The sequence below is a fragment of the Megascapheus bottae genome, chromosome 9 (assembly GCF_031878675.1).
Source record: "Megascapheus bottae isolate mThoBot1 chromosome 9, mThoBot2.hap1, whole genome shotgun sequence".
In the NCBI taxonomy this organism is placed as follows: Eukaryota; Metazoa; Chordata; class Mammalia; order Rodentia; family Geomyidae; genus Megascapheus; species Megascapheus bottae.
Genome location: NC_143517.1, coordinates 6,097,911 through 6,116,964, shown reverse-complemented (window position 1 = coordinate 6,116,964; position 19,054 = coordinate 6,097,911). Strand labels below are relative to the sequence as shown.

Sequence of the window (19,054 nt, the reverse complement as noted above, 5' to 3'; positions counted from 1 at the left end):
GTTAATTGGTAATAAGAATCTCACAAGCTGGCTTCGAACTATGATCCTCAGATCTCAGCCTCCTGAGTAGCTAGGATTACAGGTGTGAGCTGCTGGTGCCTGGTGTTAATAACTTTTGAAATGTGCTTCCACATAAACATTATGTAGAGAGGCATAGAAGTGTTGTGTAATGGAGACAATGATGAAGTGGAAGGAGAGGGGACAGTGAAGTGGGCCAGAAGTGAACTATTTAGGTGCTGTATTAGTCTAGGCAACATTGGGAGGCTCTGTCTTTGCTCTTTGTTCGTATAAAAATACCTACTTTCTCTATTTTAGTCAAAGCATAGCTTAACCAAGTAGGCCTAGGATAAGAGATAATGTTTTTTATCACCCAAAAGTGATCATATTTTTATCACCCAGAAGTGCATTGTCTCACCCAAAAGTTCCTGAATTGGAAATTTGGACTGCAATGTGGAAGGGAACCCTTGAGAATTGATTGGATTGGATCATGAAGGCCTTGGCTTCGTAGTAGAGTCACAGATTAATGGATGAACTAATTAATGGATGAATAGGTTCTCTCCCAACTGGCATTGTTTCCAGTGGGAGGCTCTGACTCACCATGCTATATTAGAGCATGGAGCTTTATGTGATGCTGAACTAGCATGAGGGCCAAGGCTGGAGCTTAATCTCAGGGCTATTGGCTTTCATTGAGCTTTCTTGCTCACAGCTAGTATTCTACTTAAGTCATGTATCTAGCCCAACTCTGTGCTGATTAATTGGAGATAGAGTCTCACAAACTTTCCTGCCCAGGCTGGCTTTGAACTTTGATCTTCTAGTCTAAGGCTCCTGATTCTAGGATTATAGATATGAACCACCCAATAAACCTCTTTTTATATAAATCACCTTGTACCAGATATTTTGTTTCAGAAACAAAATGAATAAAGATAATACCCCCAAAATATACTGGATTCCTCTCTTCTTTCTCAGAACTTCTACAGTCGTCATCATATTTGTAAACTATAACTTGATCAGTTTCATTCAGGTCCAACATATTGGAGTATCCTTGGCTAACTAGCTATGCCTGTAAGCTTTTCCTATCACAGTTATCACCCTGTGTTTTAAATTGACTCCCCCCCCCCACATATTTTAAACTTCATGGGTCTCAGGGCGTGACCTTATTTGGAAATTGAGCTATTGCTGATAAAATTAGTAACTTGAGGTCATGCTGGAATATGATGGCTCCACCCTAGTGAGTGGTGCTCTTCTGAAAAGGGGAAATGTTGACATGTCCTCACACATAGAGATAATGCCATGTAAACATGAAGGTGGAAATCAGGGTGGTGCATCTACAAGCCAAGGAATGCAGAAGATTGCTACCAGAAGCTCAGAAGACGCAAGAACAGATTCTCCCTCAGAAGGAATTTAGCCTCAAGATTGCAACATAGAAACCCTGCTTGAATTTCCACTCTGCTTGTCTTGTCCTGTAGATTTCAGAATCAAGACTGCAACACCAACTCTTATTTGAATTTCCAACTTGCTGGCGTGGCTACAGATTTCAGATTTGCTAGGCCCTTCAACTGAGTGAACCAATTCCTTAAAATACATAACACATACACACACACACACACACACACACACACACACACACACACACACACACACACGCGCGATCCTGTTATTTTACTTCTTTGGGGAAACTTGACTGACTGACATTTCTACTTCCCGTTTTCCCTCACAGTCTAAGTGCGATAGTGAAGCTAGTTACGTTTGAAATATAGGTCAAGTTACTGCAAGTGTGCATTTTCTTTTGGCTTTTCCATCTGATGATAAAACTGCAGGTTTAAGCTTAGCCCTCAAAGTACTACATGAATGGCTCCACCTGCCTCCACAATCTCTTTCAGAGATTTATGTTCACTTTGTGTGTGTGAGTGTGTGTGTGCACATATGTGTTGGTATTGGGGCTTGACAGGACCTGGGTTCTGTCCCTGAGCTCTTTTCACCCAAGGCTAGTGCTCCAACAATTGAGCCACAGGTCTGCTTCTGGCTTGTGTGTGGTTAATTGGAGAGAAGTGTCTCACTAACTTTCTTGCCTGGGCTAGCTTTGAACTGTGATCCACAGATCTCAGCCCCCAGAGCAGTTAGGAGCCCAGGTGGAAGCCACCAGTCCCTGACTTCAGTGTTCACTTTTCATCTGTGACTAGCAATTTCTCTTTTGTTCACTGCTGTCTTGATGTTACCTATAATCATGAATAGTCAACAGAATATTTAATAAATATTCAAACTGAAAGCAAACAAATATTATTCACCAAAAAGGAATTCTGACACATTTTGCAACAGGAAGGCCAGGAAAATATTGTGCTTTGTTCATCACAGCTTTATTCACCATAGTTAAGATATGGAACCAACCCAGATGCCCTTCAGTACGTGAATGGATCATGAAGATGTGGCATGTTTACACCAGGGAATTCTAGGCTGCCATCAGAAAGAATGATATCACCCCATTTGTAAGGAAATGGAAAGACTTGGAAAAAAATCACATTAAATGAAGTAAGCCAGACCCAAAGAAACATAGAGTCCATAGTTTCTCTCATTTGTAACAATTAGTATTTGTTTAGGATTTTTTTTTTTGCCAGTCCTGGGCTTGAGCTCAGGGCCTGAGCACTGTCCTTGGACTTTCTCAAGGCTAGAGCTCTACCACTTGAGCCTCAGCACCATTTCTGGCTTTTTTCTATGTATGTGGTGCCGAGGAATCAAACCTGGGTCTTCATGCATGCTAGGCAAGCACTCAACCACTAGGCCAAACTCCGGGCCTGTTTAGGATTTTTCTAACAGAGGATCACAATAGCTCAAAAGCTATGTACATATGTCCCTATAGGATGAGGCTGAGCAAAATGAATTCCAGATATAGAAACAAGAGGGTTATCCTTGTGATTGTTGTTCTTAATGTACTACCTGAAGCTATTTATTTATTTCCAATCCTGGGGCTTGAACTCAGGGCCTGGGCACTGTCCTTGGACACTTTTGCTCAAGGCTAGCACTCTGCCACTTGAGCCACAGTGCCACTTCTGGCTTTTTCTGTGTATGTGGTTCCAGGGTAATTGAACTGTGGTCTTCGAGCACGCTAGGCGAGCATTCTACCACTAGACCACACTCCCAACCAGATCTTTATTCTTTTTTTCCCTTAAGGTTTATCTCATGTTGTTACTGTATCTTTGGTACTTGATATATTGTATATATTTTTATTTGTGTATTTGAAAATGGGAAGGTAAGGGAAAGCAAGATGAGTGGGAGGGGTGGGGGAAAGAAAGAGGGAGAAACACATGGGAAGGAGTAACAATGTTCAAGAAGTAATGTACCCACTACCTGATGAATGCAACTGCAACTCCTCTGGACATTACTCCAAAAATAAAATGAAAGAAAGAAAAAAAAAGAATTTGTGAAATTAGAAAAAAAAAGAAAGAAAATATTGTGCTAAGTGAAAGAAATCAGAAACAAAAAAGGTAAATGTTGTGTGGTTCCTTTACATGAGGTCACCTAGAACAAGCAAATTCATTCAGGCAGAAAGAATAGGGGCCTGGAGTTTGGCCTAGTGGTAGGGTGCCTTCCTAGCATATACTGATTCCTTGCATGTTTGATTCCTTGGTACCACATACATAGAAAAAGCTGGAATTGGTGCTATGGCTCAAGTGGTAGAGCTCTAACCTTGAGAAAGCCCAGGGACAGTGCTCAGGCTGAGTTCAAAGCCAGGACTGGCAAGAAAAAAAAAAAAAAGAAAGTAGAATAGAGGTTTCCAGGAGAGAATGAGGTTATTGTTCTATAGACACAGAATTTCTGTTTTGAGAAAAGAAACATTTTCTATAAGTCCATAGATAATGGGAAGTTACAGAATTGATGCCACTGAATTACATACTTATAATGGCCAAAATGGTGAATAAATAATTTTATTACAGTAAACAAAAATCACCTCAAATCTTTATACAAAAGTAAAGTTAGTGGTAATTCCCCTGCCTAACATGAGCAGGATGGTGGGTTTCTCCGCAGCGCTCTAAAGTAACTGGCTGACTGACTAATGAACTCACTCTTCAAGTTCTTCATGAACTCCCAGTTCATCTAACAGGAAGGACAGCTGAGTTAAGCACTTCTGATTTCTGTCATTGAGTTTCCAATTTTCCCTTTACTTTCGCTCACTGTGATATAGGGGAGCAGAGCAAGAACAGTTGAAGCATACCTACCTACCTGCCTGTCAATCACAGTGTCAGGATAGCCTGAAATTTGTAGTAATTCAGTTTCCGCCTCCCAGATTAGGACTACAAGCATGAGCCACCCTTTCTGTCCTTAGTTATTCTTTCAACAGCATTTGTTGCATGTACCAGAGATACATGGAGATATTTTGGATTTAATGAGAGTGAGAAAGGAACTTGTGGTAAATCACAGTATAGGAAGAGTTTGTATAGACTGACTAGGACAAGCGAGTCATGTTAAGGATTTTAGGTTTATTAAGATAAATTTCAGGAAGCCAGGTGTGGATGGCTTACACCTATAATCCCAGCTACGTAGGAGTCTGAGATCCTCTCAGTTCAAAAATAGTGCAGGCAGAAAGTCCATGAGATTTCATTTCCAGTTGACCAGCAAAATGCTGGGCTGGATGCATTGCTCAAGTGGTTGAGTCCCAGCCATAAAATGCTGAGACTCCCAAGTTCCAGTGGGGGAAAGGGAAGTTACTGTAAGTTTTAAGTAAGAGAGGGATATGGTGTGTTCTGAGGGTTAAACCCTGGGCCTTGAATGAGGCAGGTGTACTACCACTTGAGTTGTCCCCCCAGCCAGCCATTTACAATATGTAAAATTATTTTATATATTGAAGTGAATTGGGGATAGGAACAAGGATATCGATAGTCCAAGAGGGACTTTGTACAGGTCCTGAGGAGATACGATGACACAAAGGAAATGGGAATAAAAAGATAATGAAATTGCTATAAGTTTTAGAGACAGAATTAATGACTTCAGGTCAGGCTCATAAAAAGGAGCTAGGAGTTTGGCCTAGTGATACAGTGCTTGCCTAGCATGCATGAAGCCCTGGGTTTGATTCCTCAGCACCAGATACACAGAAAAAAGCTGGAAGTGGAGCTGTGGCTCAAGTGGTAGAGTGCTAGCCTTGAGAAAGCCCAAGGACTGTGCCTAGGCCTTGGGTTCAAGACCCAGAACTGGCAAATAAAAGGGGTGGGTGGGTGGGGAATTAAAGTAATAGTTTTGCCTTAATTGTTGAATGGCTTGCTGGAATGGGGAAGACTGGGGTAGAGAAATGAGGAATCCACAGAAGGAATTTTTTTGAAATGCCTATGACTCATTGCAAGGGAGATGTCAAATAGACGGTTTTAAGAGAGACTTGAGTTCAGGTAGAGGTCTGGGTAGGAGTGTAAGAGCTGTAAATTTGGGACTAATTTGCATGAAGTGGTATTTCAAGCTGTTGGAATTAAGATATCTGAGGGAGTGAGAATAAGAGAGGATTGAAGAGAGGAGGAGAAGGAGAAAGAGAAGACTGACTCTTCTTACAGATTTTGAACCTATTTCCAGGTGGAAATGGGAACTATCAAGAAGACAACATAATCACGACTATATTTTAGAAAGATCTCTCTATGAAAGATCTCTCCATGAAAGGAGAAGACTGGAAAAGGGACCAGAGAGGTGGTTTGGAGACCTAATCAAGACTTAATTTAGAAAAGTGTTAGATGGAAATGAGATAAGTGAAAAGCCCGGGAGATCACTAAAACTAACTCATGTAGACAAAACATGGAAAGTGAGTTGAGGTATGAGATAAAGACAGAAGCAAGGTCCAGGATTCTGCATCAAGATTTCAATTTGAGGCTGGAATAACAGCATTTAGGAGGATATATAACAATCAGAAAAAGGAGTTTTGGTAAAGACAAATACTAGTTCGTTTTTTCTGTGAGAGCACTGGGGCTTGAACTCTCAGCCTCATGATTTTGCTAAGTCTTTCCACTTCTAGTGGGCACTTTACCACTTGAGCCACTTCCAATCTCATGCTTTATGCAGGTTAATTAGAGATAAGTGTCTCTAAGATTTGTCTGCTCAGGCTGGCTTTGAACTAAGATGGTCAGATTCAGCCTCCCAAGTAGCTAATATTGTAGATGTGCTCTAATGGCACCCAACAAATGCTAGTTTTGAAGAGTTTGACATGCAAACCTAGATGTTTAATAGACATAATATCCAAAGGATATTTATGTGTGGGTTGTAGAAGATAAAGCCGAGTAGACTCATCAACCCACATAGCTGTTCAAAGTCTTGGACACAGTTACAAATAGCTAGGGAAAATGAATAATTAGGATGTATTCCCAATATTTCAGAGTCAATAAAGGAAGAAGAGGTTGCAAATGAAGCTGAAGAGCATCAGAAGAAATAGAAGGAAGCTGGGTGCGGTGGCTCACGCCTCTAATCCTAGCTACGCAGGAGCCTGAGAACTGAGGATTTCAGTTCATAGCCAGACTGGGCACTAAAAAGTCTGTGAGACTCTTTTTTTTTTTTCCAATTAATCACCAGAAAACTGGAAGTGGTGCTGTGATTCCTGGGGTAGGGTGGTAGCTTTGAACTGAATAGCTCAGGGACGACACCCAGGCCCAGAGTTCAAGTCCCAAGACCGACAAAACAAAAAGAAGGAACAAAGAAGGAAGGCAAAACTAAAATCCATTATCTGACATTATCCAGATAATGTTCATATCATATGACATTCCATTCTGATATACTATTGCTGCTGCTTCTCCTCCTCCTCCTCCTCCTCCTCCTCCTCCTCCTCCTCCTCCTCCTCCTCCTCCTTCTTCTTCTTCCTGGCCATGATCAGAATTTGAACTCCGGGCCTCTAAAAATTCAAGCCATGGGTCTAGTTCAGCTTTTTGCTGATTGTTTTGAAGATTTTTTCTGCGTAGAATGGCTTCAAACTAAACAGAACTCTGTAAATAAAACTATATACATAAGCCGGGCGTGGCGGCTCTCACCTGCAATCCTAGCTACTAAGGAGGCCGAGATCTGAGGATCAAGATTCAAAGCCAGCAGAGGCACCCAAGGACCTGAGACGCTTATCTCCAATTAACCTCCAGAAAAAGGGAAGTGGGGCTTGGCTCAAGGATAGGGTGGTAGCCTTGGGCTGAAGAGCTCAGGGACAGCGCCCAAGCCCAGAGTTCAAGCCCCATGACCCCCCCCCAAAAAAAAACTATACACGCAAACTATTTTTAATAAAAAAAACCTTGCTATAGTTTGCATATGTTATTATTAAAGTGATTGGCATTTTTTTTTACCATGAACTATGAAGATTTTTAGACTGTTCTCATATACAGCCTCACTCAATCTTTCCTCACAGCTATCTAATGAGCAAATACAGACAAGTAAGATGAAACAATTTCTGTACTGCTGAAGAACAGGGACGGCCCCTAGCCTCTGCCTTCTGTCTGATGCTTCTTGATATCATATGTGAGAGATATCATTTCCGTGATGATTTCTTGCAGTACTGAGGATGGAATAGAATACCTGTTCAACATGACCCACATCCTCCAAGCCAACCCAATTCTGATTTTATGTCCTCATGCTAATGGCATTGGTCAATGAAAGTGCTATTGTTAATTCACATTCCTTCTATGGTTGTTTCCAGGTGTCATTAAGTGCACTTGACCACATCAAAATTCCAATTTTTTGTTCTAACACTCAGCAAATCATGACAATTCTATGACTTGCTGTGGGTCCAGCCTACACAGAAGATTGAACCTGGTTTACCTAAAACCAGGAAGAGTATTTTAGGTACCAGTAACATTCAAGATGGAAGACAGCTTAACATAAAGCATAAAGAGCGCACACCAGGTGAAGGCCTTAAGGTAAACTGAATCCTGGAGTCCAGAGGAGTGATATTCTGAAATGCAATATGAACTATGCAATTCCCAAGTTTTTATTTGATGATTTATTTATTTCACCAGAAAGCTTCTAATTTTAGTGTAGAAAGTTTTATCAAATGATTGACATTCACAGTCTAAAGTGACTATAAATCACACGTTCGTTTTTCACTTCATATGTCATTTCCCCCTAAGAAAATATCACGCCAGTCCATAAGTTTTCAGACTAATATTTCCACTTAAGAATTTTGACATATTGCTGTCAGTAATAACAAGAAATAAAAAGTCCTCAAATTAAGCCCTCTGAGATGGTTGAAGCAAAGAGAGGCAAGAGAAATGTGAAGCATGGAACTACTTCCATATAAATGAACATTTTCTCTCTCTCTCTCTCTCTCTTTTTTCCATCTGAGACCAGGACTCAAACTTGCTATCTGATAGTTTATGCATATTAGCAGGCACCCTCCTACCTGAGCCATGCTTCAAACTCCTAGATGATCATTCTCTGGGGTTGCATATATTTCACTTACAAGTTTTCAACACTGTTGTCATTTGAGTTTTGGCATTTTCCCTAGGCTGGGCTGCTCTCTCCAGGTGCAAGTGAAATGGAGAAGTTGAGCTTAGACAGCAGAGGAGAAGCCACTGGTGGAAGGTGGGAGTTAGATCAGGAGGTAGAAAACCTAGCTACCACCAGCTTCCTTTATGGTTTCCTTCTCTGTACAAGGAGTGGCTTGGGGCAGGCTTACTTTGAGGGGAAAGATTGTGGGGTAGCATGCTACTCATTCTCTGGTATACTGTCAGTCTCTGGTATACTGTCAGTCTCTTGGAACACCCTCCTCTTCTACCAACCCCAGAGCTTGGCTGTTATTGAAATCAGAGGCAGACCACAATTCCCAGAGCTAATCTGTCTCCCCAGGCATGCACTTAAGAACATTCCCACTGTGCCTTCCCCAGGTCTCCTAATCCAATTATGGAGGCCTCACACCCACCTCCTGCCTCCATGCCTACACAGCCCTACACAGCCCTCTACTGCTGTTGGGACATATTAATTTTTTAAAAAATTAATATATATTTGTGTACAAGGGGGAGGGATTTCTTTGTATTCCAATCAATCTACCTCCCACTCTCACGCCATGAGAGATCTTTGAAAAGGAAATTGATTGTGTTACTTCCTTGAACAAGTTGATGGATCCTTTTTTTTTTTTTTTTTTTGCAAGTCCTGGGCTTGAGCTCAGGGCCTGAGCACTGTCCTTGGACTTTCTCAAGCTAGAGTTCTACCACTTGAGTCTCAGTACCACTTCCAGCTTTTTTCTATGTATGTGGTACTGAGGAATCAAACCTAGGCAAACACTCAACCAGTAGGCCAAACTCGCAGCCCAAGATGGCTCCTTCTTTCTACAGGATGAATTTCAAATGAGTTCATAAGATGTAGAAGAGCTTTTAACTTTTTTGGCATGCACTATGGATTCACCTTTCTCTCCTTGTTCCTTCATATTCAAAGCTCCAGTTATGTTCATAAAATATCCTTGTTTATTCTTATTCCTGGGAGTTGGTACCAAGTCTTCCTCTGCCAGAGCACTTCCTTTGTTCAGTATACATGCTTCTCTTCTTTTTCTCTTTGACTCTCTTCTAAATCTGTCAAGCACAAGTAAAGGTGCCATTTCCTTTGAATCTTTGGATAGCTTTCCCAAGTTGGGTTAGCTGTCTGCTGGACTTTCTCTTGTCACAGCCTTTCTAGAGCCCTGTATTAGGATGATATGGATGTTAAGCTTTAAAAAGAATTTTTTTTTGCCAGTCCTGCCTGGGGCTTGCACTCAGGGCATGGGCACTATTCTTGAGCTTTCTCAAGGCTAGGACTTGAGCCACAGCACCACTTCTGGCTTTTTCTGTGTATGTGGTACTGAGGAATAGAACCCAGGACTTCATGCATGCTAGGCAAGCACTCTACCACTAGGCCACACTACCAGTCCCTGGACATTAAGCTCTGAGAGCATTAGACCCTTGATTCAGACTATGTCTCAAATATATAAGCAGAACCAGGACATTAGATATATTCAGGTAATATTTTTTGAAGGGGGCTACTAAATAAACTTCATGGGACTGAGTGAGTTGATGTTCACAGAATAATAACTGAGCCTGTTGTATGTATATGAAGGAAGTGTCAGGGGTCAAACCCAGAGCTCTGTACATGACAGGAACATTCTTTGCCCCTGTACTACACCTGCTGCGCATAGCCTATTTTTTTTTGTGGGTCCTGGGACTTGAACTCTGGGCCTGGGTGCTGTCCCTGAGCTCTTCAGCTCAAGGTGAATGCTTTACCGCTTAAACAACAACTCCACTTCTGGTTTTCTGGCAGTTATGAGTCTCATGGCCTTTCATATCAGGGCTGGCTTTGAATCACAACCCCCAGATCTCAGCCTCCTGAGTAGCTAGGATTACAGGAGTGAACCACCTGTGCCTGGCAAATGAATATATTTTTAAATGATCTGATCTGGAATTGATAATAATAACAGTAATTATTATTAATATAACATATTAAGTAATATGTAATATGTAATAGATAACTTAACAAAAATAGATAATAACTATAACAAAATGTAACAGATAATAACTCCAACAAAATCATTAGTTGTTGTTATTATTATTGTGCCACTCCTTGGGCTTGAACTCAGCACTTGAGTTTTTGTGCTCCACTGCTCTGGGCCATAGCTCCATTTTTAGCTTTTTGGTACTTAATTGTAGATAAGAGCCTCATGAATATTTCTGCCTAGGCTGGCTTTGAATGATGATCCTCAGATCTCTGCCTCCTGAGTAACTGGGATTATAGCTGTGAGCTACTAGCTACAGCTGGAGTTAATAATTTTTTTTTCTTAAAAATTATTTATCAAACAAGCTAAATACAATTAAATGTAGATTAAAAGTCCAATGTTATTGGATTCCTTTTTGAGAATCTATTTTTGGAACACAAATTTTGTCAACTTTTTTTTTAACTAAGGAAAATGATTAAAAATTGAAGAGATGTGAAAAACATTCTCAAACAATAAAGAACATGGTAACATGGTAGAAATAAAAATTAAAAATGCACAATACAAACTATAAAATCAAAACATTTCCTGTGTGTTTTTAAGATGCTTGAGACTAGTGTGAAGACCAAACTAGCTGCTTCAAGTTAACAAACAGCATATAATAAACTTACTTCGTACAGAATTTTAGAAAAGAATACCTGTTGGGTGTATAAACTATCACAGTAGGCAAACATATTTTACATGTGAACTACTCATTATATGGAGGTAAATACAAAACAGTAACAGAAGCATCTTGATTTGACAACAATTTCGGATATGGTTGTTTTGCTAGATTCCAATATCATAATGGTTGAACGTGTAATCAGAAAATAATCCCTTCAACTTTTTTTTGTTAAAAACTAACTTGTTCCAAAAACTTTGATAATTTAGGAAGAGGGAAATATAACATATTCTTTGTTCATAAATGATTCTAACCTATGGACAACACAAAAAATAGTGGAAGAGGAAGTATCCTATAGAAAGCCTCCTTTTTTTTTTTTTTTAGCAGTTCCACATAATGTGATACAATATTTCAATGGGAACAGTGGTTACACCACAGATCTGGCAGTTACTACTGTTTGAAGCACAAGTTTGTCCCATAATATCCATCAAAGACTTTCAAACCTAATTGACTTTGGCAGTACACATAGACAACATGATGTCAATGGGACTGCCAGTGAAAATGAGGGCTTTTTGTAAACGAAATTTGCTCTGTGTGTGGGTATGTCTTAAACAGAAAACAAGGGATAAAACAGTGTATCCAAAACCATAAGATGCAATTTTTCCTAAGCAGATCTCAATTGTATATATAAGTCAAGTGTCTAGAACTTCAATGGATTCTCAATTTCCCCCCTTTGTCATTTTTCACGACAAAGCTGCAGCATGTATCTTCTGAACACAGAGGGAAAGGGCTCTTTGTCCCTTTCCAAGTCTCAGAGAAAGAATGGGCATTTGGCATCAGCAGGGCTGGAGAAAGTGAGGGCTCCTTGTCCTTGTCTTTGCTCTCACTTTAAGTCTGGGTTTTGTGCTTGTGTTTATGCTTATGCTTGTGCTTCTTCTTCTTTTTCTTATGTTCATGGTGGTGATGGTGATGGTGGTCATTGTGTTTGGAGGATGCAGATTCCTTAGCAAACACTGAGAGAGGAGCGGCTACCGCAGAATGCATACTCATGGCTACCGCAGAATGCATACTCATCTCCAAAGAGGATTGTTCTTTACCTGATCCCTTACGAGCAAGTTCCATACTCCACTGAGGTTTTGTGGTGGATGTGATGTCACAGCCTGATGAATGCTGGGGCATTAAAGAAGATCGGGAACTAGCTGGTCGATACTTAGAAAGCCCTGGAGTTGATGGCCTCTCAAGCATGTTCAGATGATGGGAAATGAAGGCCTGGCTATCATGAACGGTATCCATATCAATCTCCTCCTCATCTTGAGAACTTGAAAATAGGTTCTGAAATCCAATTTGCTGTGCATGACTACTTGGATTACTTGTAACGTCTTGGTTGCCTGTCATGACCTCTGGAGTTATGGTAGGATTCAGCACAGCTTTTTTTTTCCTTTAGATTAAGAACCAAACCAAGCTCTGGCAAGGGTAAACAAGAAGGTCTACTGAGACCAAAAAGTGTGAAATATAAGTCGACAGCACCACACCGTAACCTCCAGTCATGTGAAGTACCAGAATTCATAAGTTTCCAAAGCTGATCTACCAGAGCTTCATTGCATAAAGGAGACTCCATGTTCTTCATAAATGGTGGGTTCTTAGTTACCATGTTTAGGATCTTATGCCTTACATAGGGTACGGGATCATTCTGAATCATATTGAGTAGCCACTGCAGTTCTTCATAACTCCTGTCCACTTTAGTATAGTCAACTACTGCTTCCAAAGCCGCTATCCTGATATCTACAAAATGGCCATATTCAGCATAAGATTTAAAAAGAGCTGGATCACTTGGCACATGTCCATTTTTCTGAAGCACTCTTATAGCTCTCAAGCAACTGACAGTAATGATATGTCTATAACTTGGAAGTAGTTTTTCCATATTCAAAAATCTGGTGATTTCCTCAAGAATTAGGCACACATCAGGATTTAAGTTATCCAAAGTTCTAACTTCATTATTCACACTGACTGCAGGTATAACAGAGTCGGCTAGAGCATCAATCATTTCTGCACGGCAATAGTTATCTGAAAACTTATTTTTTCTGTTGTCATTGTACTTGATTAGGTCTAAAATAAACGTTAACACTTCTTTAGGACAAAGATTATGCACATTTCTTAACAAAGCCATTGCAACTGGCATAGTCTTTTGTAGAAAATAACTTTGAAAGCTTATAAAGTTGTTTGTTTTTACAATGTTTGGACAAGTTTTACAACAAAACATCCTAGTAAAGAGTGATTTCATCGCTGGTGGTCCTTTCCATGTGCTCACCATTGAATTTACAATCTTTGCAAGACAGAAGCAAGCTGACGTTCTCACACGGTAGAAACACTGCTCTTGCTCTAAGATGTCAGTGAGAGCAAGGCGGGATGCGGGTGTAGGAAACTTCTCCAAGGTCAAGATGGGTTCCTGTTGCGTGACAACATCCCTTTCATAGCAGAGTTGAGACTGCCACATAAAATCCGATTGCTCAAACTCCACCTTCCTTAGTACTGACATATCTGGATCTATTCTTATCCATAGCAAAGGGGAATCTGCATCCATTGCAGAAAGATCCATGTCAACTTCTCCATTCATCAGTGGGATTTTTTTCTTTTTATTCCTTCGGCTTTTGGAATGGGAGGGAATATCATGTTTAAAGCTGTTCTCTTCAATTTGCAGTGTATGATTGAAAGATCCATCTAATTCCTGGACTGTCACTTTAAGTGGTCCCACATATTTCTGAGTTCCGGGGGATGTATAATCTTATTTTATTTCCAGTTCTAAGACATTTCATTTTCTATTAAATGCAAAACTTCCATAAAATTTTACTACTCCACTCTGGTCTACCCATTGCTTTATTAAGGGCTGGATGTCTTTGCCAGACACATTTGAAATGGATTTCAAAAATCCAGATGTGGAAACCAACATCTGACTCCACATATGTGACTGGAACTTCTGAGATGAAGCAATACTAGCCAGACTTAGAAGTTCATTGAAAACCTGCAGCATAAATTCCATATTGATCCTATTTTCAATCAATCTCATCACAAGATGAGCTTTACACTGAAACATTGTGTAGTATTCCCAGGAGAGAGTGTGCGGGTGCTTTATCGAAAAGTGCAAGTGGGATGCTGGATTATCCTTTTCTTTTCCTCCACCAAATATAGGATGTAGTAAAACTCCCCCAGTTTTCCGCTCATATGCCACTATTTTATCTAGTTCCTCCTTAATCCAATGGCGGTACTCATTAATACCAAAAGTTTTTTTCATCCAAAGTCCATAAATATAGCCTGAAATCCCTTTCAGCACCCACTCATCAGACTAAGACATCCTGGATACGAAACATCCAAAAAAATTGCTGGGCCAAAGACTGGGCTAAACACCTCCTAGTAAGAGGTGTCTCATCTATAGTCATGGCACTGTGTAATAGGTTTGTGCTAAAAATGCTCATAGAAGCACAGGCCGCCACTTCAACATAGGCTTCATCAATGAACACAGTCTTAAAACAGGAATATGGATAACGACACGTAAGAATTTCTTCGTAAAATTCAAAAACTTCATGAAGATAAGATGTTGTATGTTTAAGCAATAGAAGAAGTTGAGGTAAACAAAAATGAGTAACCTCGTGCATATATGGATCTACAAGTATTTCCAAAGGTCCAATGGCCAAGGAGATATTTGAGGCTGCTGTAGGAATGGTAAGCATATAATGGAAGGTCTTCTTCCTCATATCATGAGTGTATACTGTCTCCACCAGATCTCCATTGGACACAGCCACCATTGCAGCATCTACTGTAAATTCCAATTTCCATGTACACAATTCAGAGTATGAATCAACACATGGGAACCAAAATCTTGTGGAATTTTGATATCCACAAGAGAAGACATGAGCACCTCTTTCTGCCCTACTCCCGTCTATACTAGGTACTACAAAATGAAGACCTCCTTTCAGCTGATCCAAAGAAAAATTAATGTGTATCTTCAGGACCTTTAACTCATCTACGTGTTTCCACAGCTCTGATGGAACCTTAATGCAAAGTTCTCCATTTCCTGCATCAGGTCAACAGTAGTAACTGCAGCAGCCTAAGCTTTAGAAAAGTAATTGAGATTTGTAAATAAAAGCAGCCTCTAAATCATTGATCCTTACTCGGTATATTCTACACTGTTTAACTTGATTCTATTGCAACTGTAGGAAATATAGTCAGTTCCACAAATCCCTGAATTCTCTTACTCATTTATTCTTGAAATATCATTATCTGGGGCCAGCCAGGAGTTTGGCCTGGTGGTAGAGTGCTTGCCTAGCATGTACGAAGACCCAGGTTCGCTTCCTTCTTGGTACCAACATACATTGAAAAGCTGGAAGTGGTGCTGTGGCTCAAGTGGTAGAGCACTGGCCTTGAGGAAAGCCCAAGGACAGTGCCCAGGCCCGCAACAGATTTTCTCTGGAAGTTTATATTGCTGATGCAGACGACCTGATGGGTTAATTTATAGGGCCGTGGGCTCTCGAAGCCCGGGTCTCCCTTCTTCCTGTTCATGGTGGAAGGTTTTCAGTCCCTGGTCCCCACGGGGAGGTGGGGCACGGAGGGCCTCAGGCTCCCACCCTGCGGTGCGGTCCGGACTCAGAGCTACGCCCAGATCCGGCCCCGCAGCCTCAAACTCGCTCCAACAGTTCTCCTCTTCTCAGCCGCCTCCACCGAGATTCGGTTACGCTATTGGAGTTAATAATTTTTAAATCAGGGTAATAGAATTTTTTTGTGTGGGTCATGGGGCTTGAACTCTGGCCTAGGTGCTGTCTGTCCCTGAGCTCTTTAGCTCAAGGCTACTACCCTCCCCCTGGGCCTGGGTGTTGTCCCTGTGCTCTTCAGCTCAAGGCTATGGCCCTGCCATCGAGCTAAGCCCCACTTCCCGTTTTCTAGAGGTTAATTGGAAATAAGAGTCTCAGGTCCTTTGGTGCCTGGGCTGGCTTTGAACCTTGAGCCTCAGATCTCAGCCTCGGGAGTAGCTAGGATTATAAGCATGAGCCACCAGACCTCCCTCCCCACCACTAGGGTAATAGAATTTTATTCATCCTTTTTTTTTTCTTTGATTATGTATGTGCTTGACATTTCTTGTAATAAAAGGCTTTTTTCCCCCTTTTTCTTGTTTTTGTCTGCCTGTCTGCCTCCCTTCCCTTCCCTTCCCTTCTCCTTCCTTCCTTCCTTCCTTCCTTCCTTCCTTCCTTCCTTCCTTCCTTCCTTCATTCCTTCCTTCCTTCCTTCCTTCTTCTTTTAGAGACAAAGTCTTTCTATGTAGCCTATGCTGACTTGGACCTCACTGTGTAACACAGCTAGATTTGAACTTGTAATTTTCTTGCCTCAGCCTCCCAGGTAATAAGATTAGAGGAATGTGTCATCATTCCAGCATGTTATGACTTTATATGTCATCTATTCTTCAATTGCCATAGACTAGATATTGGGGTAAATGCTGCCATCATTGCATAGGCAAGTCTCATGGAAAGAGGCTTCTTTAAATGATGCTCAGAGAATGGCTGCAAAACTGACCCTCCATTTGTCTCCACAATCCCTGGACAGAACTTCCCATTTCAGGCTGGTGGCGTCAGAAAATCAACAAACAAGATGGCAAGAACAAGGGAAGACATTGTTCTGTCTAAAGTGGACAATTTGTGACAGGGCTTGGGAAGCCTGGGCTTTGTAGTTTTTCCAGTGGTTCCTAATAGACTGGGCTTTGTGCAACTTTGCTAGGCCATACAGGGCCCCATCTTTCCCTGCTTTTCTTCCTTTTCTGGCCTGGCTACTGCAACTTGTAAGCGGTCATTGAGTTCTTTGAGTAGCAAGTGATTGAATTGGGCTGCTTTGCTTGGCATATTAAAAGGGAAGTTTTTCTTGGGGAAGTTAGAGGTTGGCACTGTCTTGAAATCACACATTTTAGAGGGCAATACTAATTACTTTCTGGGCATATGTGACATTTGCCTGAAAGAAGATTTCAAATATCTAATTTGAAAAGATCCAGATATTATGCTACCACGGATGAAGTTTTTAGCCACACAGTGAGAATGAAGCAGAGAAATAATAATACATTTCTATTTACTAATCAATTGGTTAATCAGTGCTGGGTTCTGACCATGTGCCTACCTGTACCAAGCCCACTTGCCGATGGAAGTAACTAGTTAAGCAACTGTTGGAGAAAAAATGATGCAAAACTAAGCACACGGGGTCCGTGAGGGCTCCTAGGATGGCATCATAGGACCAATGGAAACTTTTAGGCTTTAAAAAGAAATTAATGGGCCAGGAGTGTGGCCTGTGGTAGAGTGCATGCCCAACATGCTCGAAGCTGTGGGCTCTATTCCTCAGTACCACATACACAGAAAAGTCTAGAAGTGGTGCTGTGGCTCAAGTGGTAGACCGCTAGCCCTGAGAATGCTCAAGGACAGTGCCCAGGCCCTGAGTTCAAGCCCTAGGACTGGCAAAAATTATTTTAAAAAAAAGAAGAAAAGAAATTAAAAACTTCATGCCAGAGGTTCACACCTATAATCCTAGCTACTAAGAGGCTAAGATCTAAGGATTGTGGCTTAAAGCCAGTCCGGGCAGGTCCATGAGACTCTTATCTCCAATAAGTACTCAAAAAAAGTTGAAAGTAGAGCTTGGGCTCAAGTGGTAGACTGGTACCTTTGAATAAAAGAAGCTCAAGTCCAGAGCTCAGGCCCTAAATTCAAGCCAAAAAACAAACCAAAATAAATACATAAATAAAATGAAATTAAGGTATTTGACTAAAAAATACCCCCAAACAACATTCCCTCAAAGAACAAATGAAACTCAAATAAAACAAGGATGGGTCCACTCTTTTTGTATTTATTGTACTTTTTTTTTCAATACTGAATATTGAAACCTAGGCTTATACATTTCTGGTAAGTTCTCTGTCACTGTGCTACATCTGAAGGCCTAGCAATCTAACCATTCGTTACCTCATTTGATTCTTTTTTCAAAAAGAATCAGGCCTGTAATCATAGGACCAATAGGAACCTTTAGGCTTTAAAAAGAAATTAGCTACTCTGGAGGCTGAGATCTGAGGGTCATGATTCAAAGCCAGACCAGACACTAAAGACTGTGAGACTCTTATCTCCAATTAACCATTTGAAAACAGGAAGTGGGGCTGTGGCTCAAGAGGTAGCCTTGAGCAGAGCCTGCTGAATAAGTGCAAGAACCTGGGTTCAAACCCCAGCACTGCGCAAAGCTATCCAACCAACCAGTCAGTTTATCATGGTGTCAATCTTTTAGTTGGTATAATGGCTCTTTTCAAGTAATTGAACTGAGCCTCAGGCTTCACTAGCTGCAAATCCTGTCTACACTCACTGCTTTTACTTCTCCCTTCCTTTCTTACTGCATTTGTTTATTTTATTACTTATTCAGTTATGTTGAAAGTTGGTAGTTGCTCTCGCCTAGCATTTTTTACTTAAGGCTGGAGCTCTACCACTGTTGCCACATCTCTACTTCCAGATTTTTTTTTTTCTGGTTAACCGGAGATAAGAGACTCACAGACTTTTCTGCCTGGACTGGCTTTGAATCACAGTCCTCAGATCTCAGCCTCCTAAATAGCTAGGGTTATAGGTATAAGCCACTAATACCCAACCTATTTCCCACTTTTAGAAAAGCACACATTTTACGAAAGAAGAGTCCACTGGCTCTTGACATGAGGGCATAAGGTAGAGAGTTGTGTGTCAAGGAGAAGTTGAGGTCTGAATTTTGACTTCAAGAGAAAGAATTTGAAAGTGAAGCTAGTCTTTACCCCTGTTCCCCTTCCACATTCTCTAAAATCCAAACCTTCATTTACTTTTTCTCCTTAATTCTATATATCTACTCAATGGATCATTTCTGATGGATGTTCCAAGCTAGTGGCAATTTGGCTTTTAGCCAAGGATGCACAAAAATTATATGTGGGGCTGGAAGTTGCAGTCGAGTAACAGAATGCCTAGCTGAACGAGCAA

At 40.9% G+C, this 19,054-nt stretch overlaps 1 pseudogene; it reads right to left on the bottom strand.

The window, feature by feature from the left end:
* Positions 1 to 11,647: 11,647 nt before the first annotated feature.
* Positions 11,648 to 15,133, bottom strand: LOC150058727 (transcription initiation factor TFIID subunit 2 pseudogene; annotated as a pseudogene).
* Between the last annotated feature and the right edge of the window lie 3,921 nt (positions 15,134 to 19,054).